General features: G+C 39.3%; 1 pseudogene; it reads left to right on the forward strand.

Annotated features, from left to right (window-relative positions):
• Positions 1-9,912: 9,912 nt before the first annotated feature.
• Positions 9,913-24,948, forward strand: part of LOC103016931 (40S ribosomal protein S6-like) — a 31,728-nt pseudogene continuing 16,692 nt past the window's right edge.

Raw genomic sequence — 24,948 nt, forward strand, 5'->3', positions numbered from 1 at the left:
TATATTAGGTCTTTCATCTATTTGGGGTTAATTTCTGTATGTGGTGTGAACTATGAGGTAGGGGTCCAACTTCATTCTTTTGCATGTGGATATCCAGTTGTCCTGGCACCATTTTTTGAAAAGACCATTCTTTCCCTAGTGAATTGTCTTGATACCTTGTTGAAAATCAGTTGACTAATTATGAGGGTTTATTTCTATATCTCAAGTCTGTTCCATTGGTCTACATGCTTATCCTTATGCCATTTCCATACTGTCTTGATAGCTGCAGGTTTGTAGTTAAGTTTGACATCAAGAAGTGTGAGTCTTCCAACTTTATTCTTTTTCAAGATTGTTTTGCTATTGTTTAGAGAGTACTGCAGAGCTGTTATTAAAATACCATCTTGGCTTGGTTAAGACCCCAAAATTGTTGCAAACCTTTACTTTTGGTTTAGGATACAAATTAAAGGAAAAATAATGATCGAAATAGAGAATCAGTAATATTACCAGTATTACCTCTCAGGTGGAAATTCAATTTGAAGTGAATGAATCAACACTCATCTGCACCAGAAAGCACAGGATTTTAGATTTGCATCTCATCTAATAAGATGTATAATACAAGGAGATTGAAGAAATAGGTAGTGTGAATGTCTTGGCTATTATATATATTGGTCAATCCATTTCAAATTCTTTGGGACTCCTCATTTAACATCCCTTAAGAAGAAAAAAATCTCCTTACTTAGCATCCTTAAAGAAAGAGGCAAGAGGTGGTGTAGTATATTGGTTAAGAGGATCAACTCTAGGCTAATGTTTCCTGGGCTCAAGTCCTAACTCTGTTGCTTCTTAGCTCTATAAGTTTTGTGGCCCAGTTCATCCCCTTTAAGGATAAGTGATAATACCCGTTTCATAGAGTTGTTTGTTTACTATATTTATAAAATGCCTTGAATAGTGCCTATATTTTTGCATGAAATGAGATAAATAAAATTCAATAAAAACTGTAAAGTAAATGCAAGTCATGCCATTACAAAATACTCAGCTTATCTAGTTTCCTTTACCTTTTGCATGATCTCCCTTCAATCTCAAACAGTTATCAATCAATAATCATGGTTTTTCCACTCCTACCCAGAAAAGTCCTATTTAGGTTGTTACGGAAAAATTGCCAGATGAATGGACATGTACTTATTCTGCAGAATACCTACTACGCGCAAGAAAAATGTGCTAACGACCCAGATTTAAGTGTGCTTCAGTTTGGTGCCATCTACTTTAAAAATAAGGGCTCTTTGCTTTTGTTTCAGTTTATAGACTCAGTGGTGAATCAGCTCATTTAATGAGCTATAGATGAGAGCAAGTACTCAGGGAACATCAAGTGCTAAAAGTTCGGAGGATCTGATTTTTTTTCAGTCCAGTAACCAAAAGCATTTGATCTTTTATTGACTGAATATGGTTGCTGTAAAAAAGAAATGAAATGTCCTAAGTATTCAGGGTTGAATAACTACAAATGCTTTCCATTTCCACTGTCCAAACACCCTTAACTTTATGCTGTGTATAATAATATATTAGCATGTTCAGGCTTTATTAAGAAAATAGACTTTTTTTCCTGACCGTATTAAAACGGTCTCTTTAAAATGTAGATTTCAAAGGAATGAAATTCTCTCCAGGCTGTAGTTCTTTGTATTAGCAATTATTTTTCCAGATTAGTCTTCTGTTTTACCTGGGTAAAACAAGTCAAGGGAAAGTAACATAGACGGATGCTTCTTATTTGAAAGAGTAGGGAATGCAGTTTTCTTCCGAATTGTGATTTCCTTTGGTAAATGTGCTGTAACTAGATCCTGGGGGCTACTCGAAGTGCACTAAGGAACAACATAGAGTTCGTTGGGCAAATCCTCCCAGGAGGCCCTGGGGACAGTCCCACTGGGCTAGAATAACAGTTCCATTATTCAGCCCAGCAAGTCTATCACCCTACTTATTAGCATAGTTTGGAGGTTAAACAATGGTATCTCCTCCTACTTATTCATTATCAAATTACTTCACGATGTTTATTTAGACTACTATCACTGAATCAATGTCACCAGTTATAAAAACACGACTTTCTGAGAAGACTTCATTAAAGTGAACACTCCAACAGAAAAGGTCTCTGGGTAGGAACACAGGAAATGTGTTCCTCTGCACTCAACGAAAACAATTCCGATATGTTTCAACTATCTCAAAATTACTATGGGGGACATATCAGTTACTTTAATAAAAAAATAATACTTAGAATAATATCATTTAAATATTAATGTAATTAATGCCACATCACAGTTAATTGAAAATCACTAACACTTGTTAATAATAAATGGAAAAATATGCTTCACAGCCAATGCCAGCGAGTAAAATGCGTATTTTGCACATGGCCGTTTAGAAATACATAAGCAAACCAAGAGGTGTCAGTTTTTAGCGGGTAAGACTGAATTGGTCTCTTTTACATTTATATTTGAAAGCAACACTTATTTAATTTTTATAAAGTCTTTGTGATGAATCAGAGGAGGAAGGATGATCTGTGGGTTAAGTCTGGGGGTTTGGAACAGAGAACTCACTTTTCACTTTCAGTCACTGAAAAACCGATAAACTGGTTAATCTTTTACTAGGAAAATGTCCACTGATTAGGTAACTTGGAAACATGCTCGTATTTCCTAGCTAGGAGGGTAGATCTGCCAGGTCAATTTACACGTTAAGTCTGGGAAGTGGAAACTGTTGATCCTGGATGTAGGTCTACCCAAAGCTATTTGGTGTCCAGCCCTCCTTCCTTCGCCCCCAGACATGGTTTCCCTAGAGGAAGCAGCCGTTGGGGCGGGTATGTGAGGGGGCGCCCTGCTCACCAGCACACACGGACAGTCCGCTCTCTCAGCACCATCTGATAATGAAGTGAGCACCTAGGCAAGCCCAGATCCTGAGCAAATTCTGTTTGAAACGCAAGCAGCTGTGTAATCATTCACCTAGGCTTGGGAGGAAATGGCTTATTTTCCATCATTTTTTCAAAAGCAAACTTGAAGTTCTCGTTGTAATGTGACACCTTGCCTATCCTCAAAGTGGAGTGAGGAAAGGAAAATTTAATATGGGTGTCAGCTTTCCCCCTCTCCCCCTTACTAACAGTATGCTAAAATTTGGGAAGAGCTGAGGTCACCTTTTTTGGGTATTTTCATATTACAGTTGGTTGTCAGCGCTAAACTGAATTACATTAAGCTCCATGAAGTTAAGGAAGATAAGAATTGTGTTAACTGCAGAATAAACCCACCAACCATTAGATTGTTTACAGTGAAAAGGACCCTCAGTTTTTTCATAGACCCTTGATATTTACAGCCTTCTAACCATCCACCTTCTCCAATTATAAATGTTAAGGCAATTTCAAAATCGGAAGGACTATAGTCAATCCGTGAATTTAGGAAGAGAAAAATTTCTTTACGTGCTTACTTTGCATTTCAAGTCTTCCAGAAAGAAGGCTCTGGCACATCTGAAAATATCTTGGGAGTTAGTTACACAAAGGTATGCAAGGCATCTCAGATTTATCTTCGGCATCTCTGCCATTTATTTAGAAGCTGCACACAAACAGAATTCCTCCTGTCCTGGCAGCCCTTGCATCACACTAGGAATACATCAGCGTGCTTCTGTTTCTCATGCAGAAGGGAGCAACAGATATGGTCCAGTTATACTTTTATAGCCTCCAGTTTACATTTGAGCACTATGCCTTTTTAGGGCTGACTAGGAAATAAGATTGGATGAATCTGGGAACACAGCTTCACAATGTGCATAATCCTGACTGCAATGGAGGAAAATCAATGAGGGGAAGGAAGCATTGATCTCCTTGCAGAGTGCAAATGTAGTTGGCTCAGAAACACTCTGCCCAGGGATTTTGTTATTCAAGTCATTCCGTTGCACATGTTTCAAACCAAGCTCTTATCATGCAGCAGCTCTCTGGATTCAGCTTAGCTCCAGTTATACATGCATAAAACCCACGGCTTCTAGAAGGGAAAGGAACTCTGCGTATCCACAGTTCAGCTTCTGTGTTTGCTCAAGGCTAAACGAAATAGCCTTCACTTCAGTGACATTTCACGATGTCACTCTGTCACTGGGTGGAGAAAACTCCTGCAGGAAGGTGAGAGTATGAATCACTTCAAGAAAATATTATCTTCAGCTATGATGAATTTGATGTGCGTCTGGGCTGCTTGGCCAATTTGTTTTCCTGTTTTTATTAAAGAAGTAAATGTGACCAAGAAATTACCTGGAGGGCCTACTAGAGAGATGCATATGTGTGCAAATACACACAAAAATGAAACTTATTATATACCCACATGCAGTATGTATAAAAATATATATTGCAATATTTCATACTTGTTAGTGAAAATATTTTTACAACATAGTGCCTCCCAAGTGCAGGAAATAAATCAAGCCTCTTAAAAGTGATTGTAGTTGATTCATTTAGTGCTGTCATAATATAGCGTTTTCTTTAACGAAAATTTATACCGTTTTTTTCCTGGACTCAGTGGAATAAACTTATACTGAAAGATGGAAGGGATCAATGTATTCACTATTAAACACACCCAATTCCTGACAATAAACAGGAGCTTGATCAAGTGAGGTACAGACGGACATAGCTTAAATGCACCTTTTCTGCTCTGAGCTTTTCCACATCAAAATTGTCATATAAACGTAGTAGAAACCAGTGGCTTTTGGCAATGAGACACAGCACTTTCAGATCAACCTTGTGCCGGTATCACAGTGAACTACCAACAGACTGATTCAGATTCAGATAATAGACTTATGTTTAAAGCAATTTGCAGTTGTGAACATCTGCAGTAAGAAAGAAAGGAAGTTAGCAGCTCTAGCTTAAGAGCATTTAAAAATGCAGACAGATGTAAAAAATAGTACTAGAGAAGGATGACCAATATAAAATCAGCAGGAAAAGAGAGCAGCTGAAAGATTCATATACATGCATGCCTTGTTTTACTGTGCATGTTGCTTTTTTTTTTTTTTTTAAACAAATTGAAGGTTTGTGGCAACCCTGCGCGGAGCAAGTCTATTGGTGCCATTTCCTCTAGTAGCATTCGCTCACTTTGTGTCTCTGTGTCACATATTGGTAATTCTATGTACATTGTTTTTTTTTTAGACATATTGCTATTGCACACTTAATAGACTACAGTGTAGTGTAAACATAATCTTCATATGCATTGGGAAAGCAAAAAATTTGTGTGACTTACTTCACTGTGATATTTGCTTTATTATTGTGGTCTGGAACCAAACCTACAATATCTCTGAGGTATGCCTGTGTGTGTGTATGTATGTATATATAATTTTATAGTCCTAGAATATGAAGCAAGGACTCATGATAAACAAAGAGTGGGGGCCATAAATTAGGACTGAAGATAAAAAAAATCCTTCCTGGTGTAGTAAAGGTAATCACAGAAAAGAATGTAGTTCAGGAGATAACAATCTTTTCAAGTTTTAATGATGAAATAAAAGGCTCTCCTGCCTAGGGGTGGGGGCAGGGATGGGGGAGGTTTGAAGTCGGGCTGGGTGGGAAGTGGGAGAAATGGGGTGAACCATCAGGACTGGGGTTTCACCTCAGTGTTTTGGAACATCAACTTCATAAACACTGTGAGCTGTGGTCCACCATGGACGACCAACCGTGTGCTGCAGAGTACAGAAAACAAGCCAGGCAAGGAACCCATGGTCCTGTGCTAATATTCTCCAGGACTACCAGTGTGAGAGGGAGGGTGACTTTTTATTGCCCTTGAAGTAAAAAGTGATGTTAAAATTTGATTCTTGCTCTTATGATAATCTAACTTGGAACATCAAACAAAACCTTAAGTACTGTATCAGTCAGGGTCCAATCAGGAGAGAGAATCCACACAAGAATCTCAACAGGGAAAGTTTAATATAAAAACTATTAATTTGGGGCTTCCCTGGTGGCGCAGTGGTTGAGAATCTGCCTGCTAATGCAGGGGACATGGGTTCGAGCCCTGGTCTGGGAAGATCCCACATGCCAAGGAGCAACTGGGCCCGTGAGCCACAACTACTGAGCCTGCGCGTCTGGAGCCTGTGCTCCGCAACAAGAGAGGCCGCGACAGTGAGAGGCCCGCGCACCGCGATGAAGAGTGGCCCCCACTTGCCGCAACTAGAGAAAGCCGTCGCACAGAAACAAAGACCCAACACAGCCATAAATAAATAAATAAATAAATAAATAATTAAAAAAACAAAACAAAACAAAACATTAATTTAAGAGGGGATTGGAGTAATGAAGTATTGGCTAGTAGGAAATAAGGAGAACTCTAAAGACTGTAGGAATGGCAGATAGAATAGCATGTAGTAATATATGATATGATATAATATAAAACATATAACAGAATATAATATAATATGTTACTACCCCTATGGCTGAGAGAGAAAAACCAAGGAAGAGGCCCCCAGAGCTCAGGTCTATAACTTGTTGGAGAGGGCGTAGCCATGGCTCACTCACTGGATGGAAGAAAAAGTTGCTAGTGGAATTTTCTGGAAATCCACCCTCTCAGAGGCCAGAGAAAGCTGTTCATAGGAAAGTGTCTCACTGGAGTCACTCTAGTGCAGAACCACCTGAGGCAGGTGTCGGAGGAGGTTGTAAGGACCGTGCACTGGAGAATCCGTGGGCACGTCAGGAGTCAGGTGCTGGAAAAGCCAGCCGTGCTGCAGGAGCTGGGCACTGAGGGGGCAGTGTGCCCTGCAGGCACCGGACCTGAAGAATCCACCTGTGCTGCAGTTGCCAGATGCTGAGAAAACATCTGGAGAAAATGTCCACGCTCAGGAGCGTGAGGAGCAAAGACACCTGAACAAGGAAGAACACCCTTCTCCTCCTGCAATGCCTCTCCAGTGCTCGCTACTGACCAAGCTTAATATCACGCCTGTCAGCAAAGGGAACATAGTTAAAGGGCCCAGATCCATTTTCCAAGAGCAGGCAAAAAGGTTTAATTTGGAGCTGAGAAGCAACAAATCACAACTGGCACAAGCATACACGTAGAATCATCATAATCTTTTAAGTTGAAAATTTGAACACATTGAGAGTCTTTGTACAGTGAGATGATTCTTATACTGTGAGGTGTTTTTTGTTCTCTTTTACATCTTCATGAGATGATTACTCAGAGGAATAGCACAAAGGGTAGCTGTGTAGGCAGCACAAATCACCCAACTTACAAAAGTCTAAATCAGTCCTCCTATATCATTAACATCGTATTTTGATTACAGACAATAAAGAAATAGAGCATTATCGATGCTTCTTTTTAAAATTCTTGTATACTGCAGAGCTAAATACATAAATAAGTGATCTGGGCTCAAGCCAATTCTTTTTTCTTTTCATAACATTGCTGTTAAACGAATGTTCTTCATCTCTTTTCTGTTAGCCTCGTAGGATGGTGTATTAGTTTGCTAGGGCTGCCGTAACAAATACCAGAGATTTCTTTTCTCATAGTTCTGGAAGTTCTCAAGAAGTCTGAGATCAAGGCATCAGCAGGACTGGTTTCTTCTGAGGCTTTTCTCCTTGGCTTGTAGATGGTTGTCAGCTCCCTGTATCTTCACATGGTCTTCCCTCTGTGTGTTTCTGTGTCCAAATTTCTTCTTTTTATAGGGATACCAGTCATATTGGATTAAGGCCCACCCAATTCCCTCATTTTAACATAATCACCTCTTTAAAGACCCTATCTCCCAATACAGTTAGATTCTGAAATACTGGGGGTTAGAGGCTCAACATATGAGGTTTGGGAGGAACAGAGTTCAGTCCATAACAGATGGTTAACTGCGGGGGTCGCTACCTTCAAAAACCTGGGTTCAAACTCCAGATCAGCCAGTTTGATACGTCAGTTGTGTAACATGGGGCAACTTATTCACCCACCTTGGATCTCAGTTTTCTCATCTACTTTGTAAAGCTGTTGTGAGAATTAAATTAAGTAATATAGGCAAAGTATTTAGAATAGATTCTGGAGTATACTATGAGCAAAAGTTGTTAACTATTAGTAATGGTGATATTATTTTTATCTTCACTTATTTATTTGATTATAAACACATAATGGCTACTTCCCAGATGACATAATACCTTTGCTGGTAATATGATAAGGAGGCACACAAACTAATAATTACCAAGTTAAATTTGTGCTTTCCTCAGGACCTTTGCACTTGCTGTTCCTGGTGCCTGGACCTCTGCTTTGCTGGCTTCTTCCAGCCTCTGCCCAGATGGTACCCACCCAGAGAGGCCTTCATGGACACTCTATGTAAAGTAAATGCTCACTCCTGCTCTGTGTCCATCCTATCGCCTTCTCTTTTTGTCATCATCGCCCTGAGTGCAATCTCAGATTCTCATTTATTTTCCTATTTGTTCTCTGTCTCTCCCACCATAGTGTAAACCGTCTTAGACACTGCTACATCTCAACTTCCTAGTGTACTAAACCTGGCACACAGAGCCATTCAAAAATGTTGTTTACATGAATAAAATACAAAAGACTGTGTAACACCCTATTTTGAGGTAAGTATATGGTGAAAAAAAACACACAGCCATGGGCTCAAGATCATAAATAAAAGATCTCAAAAAGGAGAAAGGGATATATTAAACACATTTTGAATACTTTTATTTTTCTAGTTCAGTGATACAATATTAATTGTTTTTATTGCTGAAAAACCTTTTGTTCCTTTCCAGGACACTAGCATTCGTGTTACTCTAACAATAAGTTGGTATCTTAAAATGTTAACTTTTAAATCTATGAATGGAGAGCTAGAAGTCTTTCAACAATCATTGTCATCCACTGAAAATGATCTAAAAATGGGAGCACTTAATGAGCTGTCTTCTCCTTTCCTTCCCAACCCACTCCAATGCATTTGTTCTGATCTTAGGGTTACCATAGACTTCAAAGGGGGCTACGGTCAGCTCCGCAGGAAGGAGAAGAAAAGTCCCAACAAACACAAAGGCCATCAAGTCTGAATACACATTTCTTTGACTGAGTCCACAGTGCATGAGTATTGCGACAATGATTGGTTCTGGCTGAGGATTGTTTTGTCAGGCCTATATGGTTAGGTAGGCCATTTAAATGGTCATATTTTATTCTGGTAGCACGAAAGAGTTATAATCAACTCAAATATATTTTGGGTACGCACAAATGAGCCTCTGTATATCTTTTTGCATGAAAATTTGAATGCAATCCTTATTCAAAATTCTAGCTAAATTATTAGATGATTTGGATTGGGAAATATTACACTTACGGACCTTTGTCTGCCATGAACCTCTTGTCTGTTGTAGTTTTATTATCAACACTTTAACGACACTGACGGAAATTTAAGCCTGTTTAAATTTGATGCCACATCTTCGTGGTGCTTTTCAAATATAAACTGAGATAATCTGAGTTTGTTAATATAGTTAGTGAAAACTTTGACTTTTAAAAATTAACTTTAAAGTGAATAAGGAAAAGACAAATTCTCTGCAATCAGTATGCCAGTCCTGGTACAACAAAGTCTACAGTCTAGCATGAATCACTGTTGGGCATGGGTCAGTATGGGACCCAGAGGGATCAGGGGGCAGCCAACAAACAAGCTTATTTTCCCCTAAACAATAGGTGGCTAAGGATTTCACCATTTTACAAGTGACATACTGACATTAATGCTAAAACCACGTACCATAGACTAAGATAAAAGTTGGGTCAACTACGTTTAGTTTATTTCACATTATGAAATTAATTCTTCCTGGCTCCTAAGTTTTGCTGCCCTTTAAAAGATATTTGTAAGGAACAACTTCATAGGCATATTAAGGGGACTTTATCTGAGTGAGTTGGACTCAGATGATTACTGCAATCATGATTCTGATGTCCAGAAACATCAGGTCCGTTGATTAGCTCCTGAATACTCAGCTTGGCAAAAAGTAGAGCCTTAGCGGCTGGTTACTCAGAAAGCATGGCGATTATTGATGCGGGTAGGGGGTAGCAGAAGTAAAATGAGAACACTTGCTTTGCCTGTCTTAGAGAATAATGTCTAAATGTGAGGTGCCATGGAGAAGCTTTTCTGCTATTATGCAATACACATGTTCCTGAAAGACTTTCTTGTTCGGAAAAATTATGCATTGAAAATAATAGGGTTCTCTGGCTAAACAGGGTTGGGTCAGATCATTCAAACATATGCAACTTCGTAACCAGAGCACCAAGAACACAACAGTAATCTTAAAATACTGACACAGTTAAAAAGATATGTCAAATTCCTACTAAATAAATATCTTAGCAAACACAGGATTTTATCTTTTGTTAAAAAAAGTAGACTACGTAAGAAAGAGGGTACAAAGAAGAGCCAAGGTTGCTAAATTACAGAGATAAGGAAAAATACACAAAGACTGAGGAAGAATCAAGCCCAAAGCACCTACATGAAGTTCAGAGTAAAGTGAGCCAAGAGGAAGACCATGCAGCAGGTGTGCACCACTGGGAGAGTTGGTGGTTTGCCGCATTCAGTGCCTAATGCTTGGTGACATAAAACAGTCAGGTGAGGAACGGTTCTTTTGTGCGCCAAATCAACTGGGCTAAGGCGTGCCCAGATAGCTGGTAAAACATCATTTCTGGGTGTGTCTGTGAGGGTGTTTCTGGAAGAGATTAGCATCTGAATCAGTAGAGGAGAAGAGAAGATGGCCCTCACCCATGTGGGTGGGCACCGGACAATCAACTGAGGGCCCGGATAGAACACAATATCAGAGGAAGGGTGGATTCATTCTCTGCTTGAGCTATCTATCTTCTCCTGCCCTCGGACATCCACACTCCTAGTTCACAGGGTTTTGAACTTGGACTGAATTACACCACTGGCTTTCCTGGGTCTCCAGCTTGTACACGGCAAACTATGGGACTTCTCACCCTACGTAATGACATGAGCCAATTCCTATAATAAATCTCTTTCTACAAAATATAAGTATAAATTAAACAGATATTTCCTATTGGTTCTGTTTCTCTAGAGAACCCTGACGAACACAATGCAGTGGGAAAAACTCACGTAAGAACTAATAGGACATCCTAGTTATGTTAGCATTGCTTTCCTACTTACAATTGCATATGAACTTGTGTCCTTCAGAGAGGCGTGTGTGGTACCAGAACAGACTGTATTTCACTTTGAAGTGTGTGTACTTATTTCTATCATCATTTACTGATTTGGATCACTGCCTTTCAAACAGATTTTACTAAATTTAGCTTAAAACTCTGTATTTGTTTATCGGATATTGAGATCACTGCTATCCTGGTTTCCCTTTTTTTCTTGACTATGGTTTTCTTCTCAACTTCTCTGGTTTGTTCCAGGTGGGGTTTTCAGGTAAATTTTTTCTTCTTCCTTTCTTTTTTTGTTATTGCCCTTTTGTCTTATTCTTTGTTAATCATCCTTGTTCTTAAAGTACCTGTGTTTCGATGGTAAGATACCTCATATACCTATTTGAAGCAAACAGCGCATAAACAAGCAGTAACACATATTTAAAGAAGTTGATACTACAGACACACCTCATGCAACATATCACCAGTCCACTTTTCCACCAGCTTGTTCTCTCCTCTCTCACACAAGCATAATGCTCTCAGTCAAGCATATTACTGTCCCAGGACTGCTTCGACACGTTACCACAACCTGAGTGACAGTTTTATACTCTCACAGCTCAGGATCCCAGAAGTCCAAACTCAAGGTGTTCAGAGTGGGTTCCTTCTGGGGGCTTTGAGGGAGAATCCATTTCATTCCTCTCTCTTAGCTTCTGGTGGCTACCGGCAACCTTTGGCACTCCTTGGCCTGTAGACACATCCCTGCAACCTCTGTCTCAGTCTTCAAGCTGACTTCTTTGTGCAAGGCTGTCTTCTCCCTTCCTCTCATAAGGATACCCGTCATTGGTTTTAGGAACCACACTAATCCAGGATAACCTCATCTTGAGATACTTAGCTAAAGTACATCTTCAAATAAGGCCACATTCACAGGTATCAGAGGACAAAACTTTTCAAGGGGCACCACTCAAACCACTACAGGCATAATCAGAGCTATTGTGGGTTCAGTTCCAGACCACAACGAAGTGAATATCAAAATAAAGCAAGTCACATGAATTTTTTTGTTTCCCAGTGCATATAAAAGTTATGTTTACACTATACTATAGTCTATTAAGTGTGCAGTAGCATTGTGTTGAAAAAAAAAAACAATGTATGTACCTTAATTTAAAAATACTTTATTGCTAAAAATTGCTAACCATCATCTGAACTTTCAGTGAGTGGTGATATTTTTTTTTGCTTGTGGAGGGTGTTGCCTTGAAGTTGATGGCTGCTGACAAACCAGGGTGGTGGTTCCTGAAGGTTGGGGTGTGTGGCAATTTCTTAGAATAAGACAACAATGAAGTTTGCCACATTGATGAATTCCTCCTTTCATGAATGATTTCTCTGCAGCATGCCATGGTCTTTGATAGTATTTTATCCGTGGTGGAACTTCTTTCAGAACTGGTGCCAATCCCCTCAAACCCTGCTGCTGCTTTATCAACTAAATTTATGTCATATTCTAAATCCTTTGTTGTTATTTCAACAATCTTCATAGTATCTTCACTGGAGTAGATTTCTCTCAAGAAACCACTTTCTTTGCTCATCCATAAGAAACAACTGCTCATCCATTAAAGTTTTCTCATGACATTGAAGCAATTCAGTCACATCTTCAGGCCCCACTTCTAATTCTAGTTCTCTTCCTATTTCCACCACATCTGCAGTGACTTCCTCCACTGAATTCTTTAACCCCTCGATGTCATCCATGAGGGTTGGAATCAACTTCTTCCAAACTCCTGCTAAGGTGGATATTTGGACCTCTTCCCATGAATCATGAATGTTCTTAATGGCATCCAGAATGGTAAATCTTTTCCATAAGGTTTTCAATTTACTTTGCCAGATTCATCAGAGGAATCACCATCTATGGCCATCTATCCATCCAGAGGTGGATATTTGGACCTCTTCCCATGAATCATGAATGTTCTTAATGGCATCCAGAATGGTAAATCTTTTCCATAAGGTTTTCAATTTACTTTGCCAGATTCATCAGAGGAATCACCATTTATGGCAGCTATAGATTTATGAAGCGTGTTTCTTAAAGAATAAGACTTGAAAGTTGAAATGACTCCTTGATCCATGCCCTGCAGAATGGATGCTGTGTCAGCAGGCATGGAAACAACGTGAATCTCGTACCTCTCCATGAGAGCTCCTTGGTGACCAGGTGTATCATCAGTGAGCAGTAATATTTTGAAAGCCATCTTTTTCTGAGCAGTAGGTCTCAACAATGGGCTTAAAATATCCAGTAAACCAACAGATGTACCGCCATCCAGGCTTTGTTGTCCCATTGAGAGAGCACAGGCTGAGAAGTTTTAGCTTAATTCTTAAGGGCCCTAGGATTTTCAGAGTGGTAAAGGAGCATTGGCTTGAACTTAAAGTCAACAACTGTGTTAGCCCCTAACAAGAGGGTCAGCCTGTCTTTTGAAGCTTTGAAGCCAGGCATCGACTTCTTCTCTCTAGCTATGAAAGTCCTAGATGACATCTTCTTCCAAGATAAGGCTATTTTGTCTACATTGAAACCCTGTTGTGTAGTGAAGGCACCTTCATTCATCATCTTAGCTAGATCTTCTGGATAACTTATTACAGCTTCTACATCAGCACTTGCGGCTTCACCTTGCATTTTGATGTTTTGGAGACAACTTCTTTCCTAAAACCTCATGAATCAACCTCTGCTAGCTTCCAACTTTTGTTCTACAGCTTCTCCTCCTCTCTCGGCCTTCACAGAATTGAAGAGAGTTAGGGTCTTGCTCTGGATTAGGTTTGACTTAAGGGAATGTTATGGCTGGTTTGATCTTCTATCCAGACGACTAAAAGTTTCTCCACCTCGGCAATAAAGCAATTTTGCTTTCTTAGCATTCATATATTCACTGGAGGAGCACTTTTAATTTCCTTCAAGAACTTATCCTTTGCAATCACAACTTGGTTAACTGGCTCAAGAGGCCTACCTTTCGGCCTATCTTGGCTTTCCACATGCCTTCCTCACGAAGCTTAATCATTTCTAGCTTTTGATTTAAAGTGAGAGACGTGCAACTCTTCCCCTCACTTGAGCACCTAGAGCTGACTGTAGTGTTATTAATTGGCCTAATTATAATATTGTTGTGTCTCAGGGAATAGGGAGGCCCAAGGAGAGGGAGAGAGACGGGAACAGCCGACAGTGGAGCAGTCAGAACACACGCAATGTTTATGGATTACATGAGCCGTCTTATACGGGCATGGTACATGGTGCCCCCAAACAATTACAAACGTAACATTAAAAATCACTGATCACAGATCATCACAGCAAACTTAGTAATAATGAAAAAGTTTGAAATATTGTGAAAATTACCAAAATGTGACAGAGACACAAAGTGAGCAAATGCTGTTGGAAAAATGGCCCCGACAGACTTGCTGTACGTGGGGTCGTCGCCAATTTTCAGTTTATAAGAAACACAGTATCTGTGAAGTGCAATAAAGTGAAGCACAAGAAAACAAGGTATGTCTGGAGAGTACGGTTTAGGCAATTTTTGTTGTCTGTCATGGAATGATGATGATAGATTTTACTTAATTGTTGATAATCTCGTGTTAAATAACTGGCTTGGTTAGGACTGTGGACAGTGGCTGCGAGAGTTTTGCTCTGCTTGAAATTAACTTATTTTTATTGAATCTGTGACCTTGGCTGTGTTAGTTGAATACCCCATGAGAAAGTGCTTTGATTAGACAGGCAAGTTCAGGAAAAAATGACTCTAAAGGCCCAACAGTATTAATGTGGGCTCTCCCTCACAGGCAGTATAACTCTTAACAAGTCAATTGCTTTACAGCAACCAGAGTGTGAGATCATTCATAAATTATACAAATTCTCACCGTGGCAAAGTGAAATTTACCTGTAGGGAAAAATACAAATGTAAAAACGTTTCCTGTAGTCTAATTCTGTTTGTAGCAAGATAGAATGATTGCCCTCACCTTCTACCACTATTATACAACCCCACACCAACACACACACACGCAATACTTTGACTAAATACCCAAAGTGATTTCAAGCAACTCACAGAGTATAGACTCAGTAAGCAGTAATTAAGAGCAATGAATTTATTTCCTTTATTTCTTCCTTTTAGTACATTCTAGACTCTGTTTTTAACCTTTCAATATCGCTCACTTAATTAAGAAAAACGACCCCACACCACTCCTCAGCAAATATAAGGGGATCTTGGCATACAAGGCTATTGTTTTCCTTTTCACTGATCTTCCTCTCTAGAACCAAGGAACATGAATCGCAATTATTTTATCCACTGAGAAAGGAAAGTTTATATCAGTGGCTACATGAGGCTTTTAGATCACTATATGAAACTAAATGCCTGACTTAAAAAATAAATGAGTTTACAGATACTACCAGAATTTTACTAGCGTTTCTGTTTATCTGTGGTTTAAAAAAAAATAATGCCAGGGCTTCTGGTGAAATATAGATGACCGTTCGTAGACCTGAGTCAATGTCAAATATCTTATTTTCTCTGGAGCTTCTTGTGTGGTCAACTGTAATTGCTATTCATAGACCCACAGGGCAGGCTTCCAGGTCCAAAATGTACACATTCTACAGTTTGACCCTTCAAGGTGCTGTAAAAACATAAAATACATTTCTTTGGAGAAAACTCTCTGCTACAGCATGGTCCCTTGAACTGTCCAATTTGATCTGCGATTCCTGCTGAGATATGCATTACATCATGGTCTATTTTCGGCTTGTTACATTAATCAAAACCTATGCCATTTATTAAACAGCTTCCTGCAGCTCAGGCATTTGAAATGCAGAGCGCCAGCAAGCAGCTGCCAAACACCATGAAGGAAAGAGGTGGGCTGGATTTAAGTAATGTACAAATTGAATTTCAAGTGACTGAGCAGCCTCTTTATCTCTTGGTGACACAACCAGGGACTGTAGCAGCGTTCTTAAGGAAATGAAACCCAGAGCCATGGTTCAATCATGGGGTGGTTACCAAGCCTCTGCCCAGCAGTCTTTCCGGAACTGCTGATGAATGTGACCTTTGCAAAAATGCACAAAGCCTTGATTTCTGCACGGTTAACCTTTACAAGCTGGAACCCCTCTGTGAAACCTACCCACAGCAGAGGGAAGCTTCAGAATCAAAACAGACACATACACATTTCATGAAAGAGCGACTACAAACACGCACATGCTCACATGTATTCTCAGAGGATGAAGACATTGAACCATTTTCAATTATTCTCTCAACTGTGTGTTTCCAAGCATTTACATTCCTCTTCCTTATGAGCAGGAAAGTACCAGGACTCAATGCAGTGTCAACTCTGTACTTAAATGCATTCGCTCCATTTTAGAACTGCCTTGACCGGAATTGGTGGTGGGAATGGAAATTATATGTGTTCAGGTTTGCCAAGAGTCACTGAGACCCTTTGTTCACCATTAAATAATGATCACGTGCACATGTTGAGGAGAAGGGGGTGGGTATTAAATGGACAGCCTCGATTTCCACTGTTGGTCTACCTAGGAAAACAATTTTGCTGTGATAGCATCTCACCATGTTGTTTATTCCAAACGTATTGGATATTCATTGTGAGGATGAGGAGCACAGAGCATTATGAGAGTGACTACGGCAATATTCTTAACCTGTTACAGAAATGAATCAGACTTCCTTTCTATGGCTTCTTCCTGATTTTAATAGAATTTTGTTTTTAAACAAATCTATTTTTTCTCATTATTAATAAGTTGATTCAGATGACATTAATCATTAAGGAAAAGTAAGTTACACTAGCTTATCTAATCCTCTTTTAATGTCTAGTTCTAGTGGTAATATTTTTTATATCATACTTTTCTCTCAACTAAGCTCTTTACTACCTTATCATGTGATTTGCCTAGCAAGCCTATGAAGTAATTAGAATAGGGTAAGCTGTTATTATTGATGAGAAAACTAAAGTCCAAAGAGGTTAAAGAGCATGCCAAAGGTCAGCATGGCAAATCACTAGTAATCCTGGAACCTTAACCTCTCCTTTCTGTGATTTCTACGAACCATGAGGGCTATGGCAATAAGGATATGGGGAAACCAGTGACTTCAAAAGACACCTTGATTCATCTTTATAGGGTCTCAACCTGCAGCTTCCTGCCCACCGTATTCACTTTAGAATCCTTGTCAAAGTGCAGGAAACCCCTGATCCGCAAACACCCAGCTTAGAAATGACCCAGCCATGCAAACGCCCGCTTTCTGGCTGGCTTTTTACTGTCAACTGATCAACCGTGGGGAAATAGTGGGGAGGGTGTAGGGCCAACTTCTAGAGACGTCGTTTAGAAGTGAAAAAAAAAAAAAAAAAAAGTGGGAGGGAGGATACACTGTAAAAGAATGAAGAAAGAGCAGGTGACCTCCAAAGTCATTCATTCATTCACTCAGCCACCATGGGTCAGGCAGGAAAAATGCAAGTTACTGAAATTCATGAACGCTTTTTAGTCCTTGTGCATTGCACTAAGTATTGAGAACACAGATCCAAGATCTGCCTACAAGTAACTCTAAGCAAAGAATGAGCGAGAAGAATGGTATTTGAAAAGTACAAAGCAAATTCGAACACAGAGGTTGGAAGGTTTATTTCTGGCTGAGGTAACCAGGGAAGGCTTTGTGTCCAATGATGGGGCTGTGATGGATGAGCTGGACTCAGTAAAATCCCAGTTCTCGGAAGTCACACTAACGTGTTATTACTCCCTTGAGTCCAATTTTCAACCCAAAAGGTTTTGTGGGGATTCTAGTTACTTTCATAAAATGTAAAATACATAAAGCAATGGAAATTGTATAAGGCAAAGTCATACCAGTATGTGTTAGGCCCCTCTGTATACCAGGTGTATATTATCACTCATCTTTACAACTGTTTCCCAAGGTAGATATTCTAATATCATTTTACAGATGGAGAAACTGAGGCTCAGAAAGGCTAAGACTCTTGCCATCACCAGTAAGTGGGAAATGAATGCAGTTATTTTCGAGCAAAGTGTCAAACACACAAATGGTCTTATAGTCCTAATGTGTGCAGGTAACCTAGCCCTACCGGTTACTTAGCTGGCTACAGTGTGCTGAATCTTCCACAAAAATATTTTGAGATGGTGAGCTACCGTCAGTGTACTTGACCCCTTTAAAGCTTTCATGTATAACGCAAACCTTTCCAAAATACATGTTCTTTTCTGTAAGACAATGTCCCTTTTATTTTGGCTAAGTATGGTTTCCCTCCTTCCCTGTTCAATACGGGGGCAGCTGTCTCAAAGACATGATTTAGCTGAAGTTAAAACTAAGGGGGGAAAGGGTATAAGTAAATGTGAAGGCTGATCCTACTTGAACGAGAGGTGATTGTCCCAGGGAAAAGTAGGCGATTCTTTTTTTATTTTACGCTGTCAACTCTGGCCTATGTCTTTAGAGGCACCTAAGGCCTTAGTGTATTAACTGTTCAGACTTTTGATTTCAAAAGATTACTTCTTCCTAAAGGCTGACCCAGGGCTTGGCTGTGCTGCTTTAAATTCGGGTCTCTAAGAACTGAGCAACTTTCTTTGAGCCTTCAAAGTAAAGCCAAATGCTCCATCCTCAGCGGGAAAGTGACTTTAATTAATTCTGGACGACCTTTCCGTTGAAAAGCGAAACCCTGCCCCGAGGCTTTTTAGAAAGGTTAGGTTGTACCTTTTCCCTCTTATTGTGATGAGTTTTGAGAAACACATGTGTGTTTCTCACACAAGTCTCCGCTTCCTGCATTCTTGTGGATGAACATGTTCTTTAATAAAGGAAAAACAAAATAAAACAAACAAACGAGCCCAAAAGCCCTGTTTGTAGCCAATTAACTTCTCAATTCTAGCTAGAACTAAACCACAGTATAAAATCTTCAGTAACAATAAAATATGACTAAAGACCTCATCAATTCTCATTTAGCAGATGCTTCGTACTGGACCATCTTTTTCTAATACTTAGGAATTCCATTATTTCTTATTTCAGTGAACACGTTAGGAAAAAAAATTAAGTGAAATGGGATTAGGTTTGCCATTTGTCATTTACTCAGAGAGGAATTCTGGTCTGACATGTGGGCAACTCATACCCAGAGCTTAATGCTTTTAGTAATTATAAGGATCATGTAGAGTATGTTGATTGGTGGGGGGGGGGGGAATCTTTATTAACTGCTCAGAAATAGTTAATTCTTCATTAGTCAGAGCACTGCACTACAGGCTGCTGCCTGTGAACCATGGATTAGAGTTTATGATAGTAATAACCTCCCTGAAAAAACATTTGTTACTATACTTAATGACCAGATTTTAGTGCATTAACCTTCCTTGGGAGGTCAACTAACAAAATGGATGTTAACTGCTGGTAACAACCAATTCCTCTGAAATTAATATTTAGATGCCTTTGGTGTCAAAAAACCTTCCTTCCATATCAGGGCATTCAAAACACTTCTAAATTATTAATAGCGGGCAGGATTCAACGCCTCAAAGATTTCCATGCCAATGTTCTTTATCCTCAGCCTCTTTCTATTTTCTCAAACAGAGTTCTCTTCTGCAGGAACAAGGAAGGCATTCAGGGAAATTAGGTCTCAGAAATGCATGTGGGTCAACAATGCACTGCAGTTTGGAAAAGGTCACTCTTTAAGTTCAACAGAAATAAACATAACAGGAGTGTGAAAGGCGATGTTGAGAGCACTGGGAACCCGACGGGGACAAACTCCCCACCGGGGACAAACTCCCCACCAGGTCTGGGCTCCAGAGCCACGGCCCTCTCACCACCTGTCAGGAACTCCCTGCCGACGCATTTTTTGCATCCCTTCTGTGACTGACCTCCTGGCTCATCTCTCCAGCCCCTCCCCCTGCCCTCAAATTGGAAACAAACCACACTTATGTCAAAACAACTTCTGAACTATTTCCTTCCCAAGCAACCCCAGAATATAAAACATGTTCTGAAAAGCTGCACCATTCCCTGGAGAAATTTTATGATTTGGTTACTGCAGCGTGTGCTGCTCGTTGGCCGGGGTAGCCTTGAGTCCTTGCCAAACAATGAAGCATTGCTATTATTAGCCTTCCTATTCAATGGCCACAAAACAGTCCCTGTTGCTATTTTCAGACTGTCTTCTTCTGGTGCAATAGGGCCAACGTTGCACCAGGAGGGCAGAGTAGCTGTCTATTGCCAAAACCTGCACAGTGGCATGAACGTGAAAATGTTTTCACGGGGTTATTTTTTAGGCAGAGGTGAAATACAGATAGAGAGCCAAAGCCCAGCCTGCTGAAAGCTCTGCTAGTTTCAACAGAGACATACCTACTGGCGTTGGGAGAGCGCCCCTGGGACCTCAGTGATGAAGCTGCTGTGTTTAATAATTTCCTCAAATCCCACAAAGGCGGTGACAGTCCTGACTCAGTCATTTACATCAGCCCAGGTACAGGCACAAAATGATAAACCAATATCATACAGAGCTGCGAGGGGGATGATAAGGGTGACCATGTAAAATGCATGTACGTTATAAAAGGGCCTTTTCCGCATGGCATGGTCAGTTACAAACCCAGCAGCAGTGTTTCCAGAGGAGCCAGGCAACTTGTGGGCGTTACTCTTCTAAAAAATGAGCTGTAATTGATATACCATTGTATCAGTGTCAGGTGTACAACGTAATCATTCAATATATATTTGTGAAATGATTACCACAGTAAGTCTAGTTAATATCCATCCCCGTACAGGGTTACAATTCTTTATCCCTTGTGATGAGAACTTTTAAGATTTATTCTCTTAGCATCCCACTTCACCCATTTTGCTTACCCCCAACCCTGCCTCTGACAACCACTAATCTGTTCTCTGTATCTATGAGTTCTTCTTTTTTTTTTTAAAGACACCACATATAAGTGTGATCATACAGTATTTGTCTTTCTCTGCCTGACTTATTTCACTTAGCATAATTCTCTCAAGGTCCATCCATGTTTTCACAAATGGCACTATTTTATTCTTTTTTATGGCTGAATTACACATATATATATATATATATATATATATATATATATATATATATATATATATATACCTATATATATACACATACATATGTCTGTCTGTCTGTCTGTCTATCTATCATCTATCTCACATTTCCTTTATCCATTCACCTATCAGTGGATACTTAGGCTGTTTTCCATGTCTTGCCTACTGTAAATAATGCTGTAGTTAACATGGGGATGCATATATCTTTCCAAGTTAGTGTTTTCATTTATCTTTGGCTAAATACCCAGAAGTGGAATTGCTGGATCATATGGTAGTTCTATTTTTAGTTTTTTGAGGCACCTCCATACTGTTTTCCAGAGTGTTTGAAACAATTTTCACTCCCAGTAACAGTGTACGAGGGTTCCCTTTCCTCCACATCCTTGCCAACATTTGTTATTTCTTATCTTTTTGATAATAGCCATTCAAACAGGTATGAGAGGATATCTCATTGTGGTTTTGATTTGCATTTCCTTGATGATTAGTGAGGCTGAGCATCTTTTCATGTATCTGTTGGCCATCTGTGTATCTTCTTTGGAAAAACATCTCTTCAGATCCTCTGCCTACATTTTAATTGGGTTAGGTTTGTTCTTGTTGTTGTTGAGTTGTATGAGTTCTTTATATAATTTGGATATTAGCCTCTTATTCAATATGATTTACAAATATCTTCTCCCATTCCGTAGGTTGAGTTTTCACTTTGTTGATGGCTTCCTGGACTGTACAGAAGCTTTTCAGTTTTGATGTCTTCCCACTTGTTTGTTTTTGCTTTTGCTGCCTTTGCTTTTGGAGTCAGATCCAAAAAACCATTCCCAAGACTGATGTCAAGGAGCTTACCACCCATGTTTTCTTCTAGGAGTTTATGGTTTCAGGTCTTATGTTCAAGTCTTGAATCCATTTTGAGTTAGTTACTGTGCATGGTATAAAATAGTGGTCCAGTTTCATGCTTTTGTATGTGGCTGTCCAGTTTTCCCAACACAATTTATTGAAGAGACTGTCCTTTCCTCATTATATATTCTTGGCTCTTTTGTTATAGATTAATTGACTGTATAAACATAGGTTTATTTCTGGGTTCTCTGTTCTGTTCCATTGATTGAGTTATCTGTTTTTGTGCCAAAACAATACTGTTTTGATTACTATAGCTTTGTAATATAACTTGAAATCAGTGAATGTGATGCTTCCAGCCATCTTCCTTTCTTTTTGTTTGTTTGTTTGTTTGTTTATACTGCAGGATCTTATTAGTCATCAATTTTATACACATCAGTGTATACACATCAATCCCAATCGCCCAATTCAGCACACCACCATCCCCACCCCACTGTGGTTTTCCCTCCTTGGTGTCCATACGTTTGTTTTCTACATCTGTGTCTCAACTTCTGCCCTGCAAACCGGTTCATCTGTACCATTTTTCTAGGTTCCACATACATGCGTTAATATATGATATTTGTTTTTCTCTTTCTGACTTACTTCACTCTGTATGACAGTCTCTAGATCCATCCACGTCTCAACAAATGACTCAATTTCATTCTTTTTTATGGCTGAGTAATATTCCATTGTATATATGTACCACAACTTCTGTATCCATTCATCTGTCGATGGGCATTTAGGTTGCTTCCGTGACCTGGCTATTGTAAATAGTCCAGCAATCCTTCTTAAGATTGCTTTGGCTATATGGGGTCATTTGTGGTTCCATACACATTTTAGGATTGTTTGTTCTATTTCTGTGAAGAATGCCATTGAAATTTTGATAGGGATGGCACTGAATCTGCGGATTGCTTTGCATAGCATGGATGGGTCATTCTTGTTTCTTTCTGATGGATACTTTTGTACTATTGGAAATTTAGTACAGACAGGGGTCCATTAAAATTTTGGGCCTGTTTTCATTTGAAAACACGATTTGCTATCTGACCACTCAGCTAGGACAAGTAAATCAAGCAATTTAAATTTAATAGCTAGATTCTTCATTACTTTGGGAATAATTTCTAATCGAAAGGCTGCCATGCCATTGCATATATATTATTCCTCCTTTCAATTGTTGCTGCTTTTCACTTTTTTTATATTGTCTTAGGAAAGAAGTATTTGCAAACAGTAAATAAGCAATTCTTTCTTTTAAACCATGACAAATTTTGCAGATTCAGTTGCTAAAATTTCAGATGATGGTATCTCTCTCTTAAGGTTTGGTGTTTTACTTTTTCATTTAAAAATACAAATTAAACAATTAAACTTTTTATAAATTCAGTGAAAAAGGATGTTATTTTGGTTTTTAAAATAGTTTTTGCTAGATGTTTTTTCTTAACAGAGGCATTTAGAAAAAGATCTCTTTCCAAATATAAAACTGAAATATGAACTGTTGACATTCTCCCCTGCCACCCTTTTTCCCACGGAAATATCAGTTATATTCTGCTGGTAGCCAGCTTTCAGACATAGTGTTCTGAACGGTAGGAATGATCAAAATACAGTTATTGTCTTGGTCTACTTTATCTCTAAACTGATAAGGTTTCTGAAAGCTATTTAATTGTCCTGTGAATCATTAACTTCATTATGTTTACAGAGAATATGTTATCTCTCCTGATTCTTGGGAACTGTGGATCCTTCATCAGTGACCTGGAATGGTTGCTATGTGCAATGCAGCTAATGTACCTGTGCAATTTATTAGTACCAGGTAGAGTTTTAAATCAGCATGTTGATTGTAGTGTTGTTCACTTAATGAACTTCCATGCACTGCTTCCTGAAAACCCTTTTATGGTTTCTGTTGGCTCCATATGGCATTCTGATGAGCTTACACTTCTCCTTAAGTGCTTCTATATCAGAAAACAAGAGCAAAGCTAAAACAAAGTGAGTCATCTGGTTTTGTCTTTGCTTTCACTGCATGAGATAATGTGGAGGTGTTAATTACAAGACTTCACTGAGTCTTGACTAATAACAGTGTGCAAACAAATGTATGTCAGGCTCAGCCACAGAAATGCTTCTACTAATAAGGTAAAACTAGCAATTAGAGCTGACAATGAAGTAATACTTTCCGCTGAATATTCATTAATGAAGTTCTTGTTTGGGAGAAGGGAGGCTTCTGATTGTCCAGATGGATACCTAGAATAGGAACCCTGGTCATTCCTTTTAAATGAATTAACCACCATTTGGTGAGCCGGCACACTGGATTAATTCCCTTTTGTACTAACGCACTGACCCTTTGCTTCAAAGGCAGAGCCCTGATGACCACTGAGATCCCTCAATCCGTGACCTTGGCATAATAGGGACAAATTGAATTCCCAGAAGGAGAAAAATGATAGTGGTCACAGAACATCACAAACAGCGGGCTGGAGACACCGCATGTTTTATTTAAATTCTTCGCTACAGCTCCTAGGGTTTCAGGGAGAAAAAGTGTGATTAGCTTACCTAACCCAGTCATGTCACTTCATCTGATGTTTTCCTTTTTTTCCCTTTTCCCTTTCCCTTTCCTCCCCTCCTCTTGTCTCTCTCATTCAGAGAGCAGTTCTGACATACTTCTTTAAGCACACAAGATGCACTGTTTTCATGCCAAAAAAGACACCTCCCAGGAAAGAGAGCTTTGGGCATTGACGGCTCTTTCGTACTCTGCACCGTTATTTCTTTTTCATTTTCTTTTTTTTTTTTAGTTATTTTTTATTGGAGTACAGTTGATTTACAATGTTGTGTTAGTTTCAGGTATACAGCAAAGTGAATCAGTTACACATATACATATATCTGTGTTTTTGGTTTTTTTTTTTTAGATTCTTTCCCCATATAGGCCATTACAGGGTATTGAGTAGAGTTCCCTGTGCTATACAATAGGTCCTTATTAGTTATCAGTTTTATATATAGTAGTGTGTATATGTCAATCCCAATCTCCCAATTTATTCCTCCCCCCTGCACTGTTATTTCTGACGCCAGATCACGAGCTGTACTACCCGGGTGATATATGCCTTTTTGGC

This window comes from Balaenoptera acutorostrata, chromosome 2, assembly GCF_949987535.1.
Source record: "Balaenoptera acutorostrata chromosome 2, mBalAcu1.1, whole genome shotgun sequence".
NCBI lineage: Eukaryota > Metazoa > Chordata > Mammalia > Artiodactyla > Balaenopteridae > Balaenoptera > Balaenoptera acutorostrata.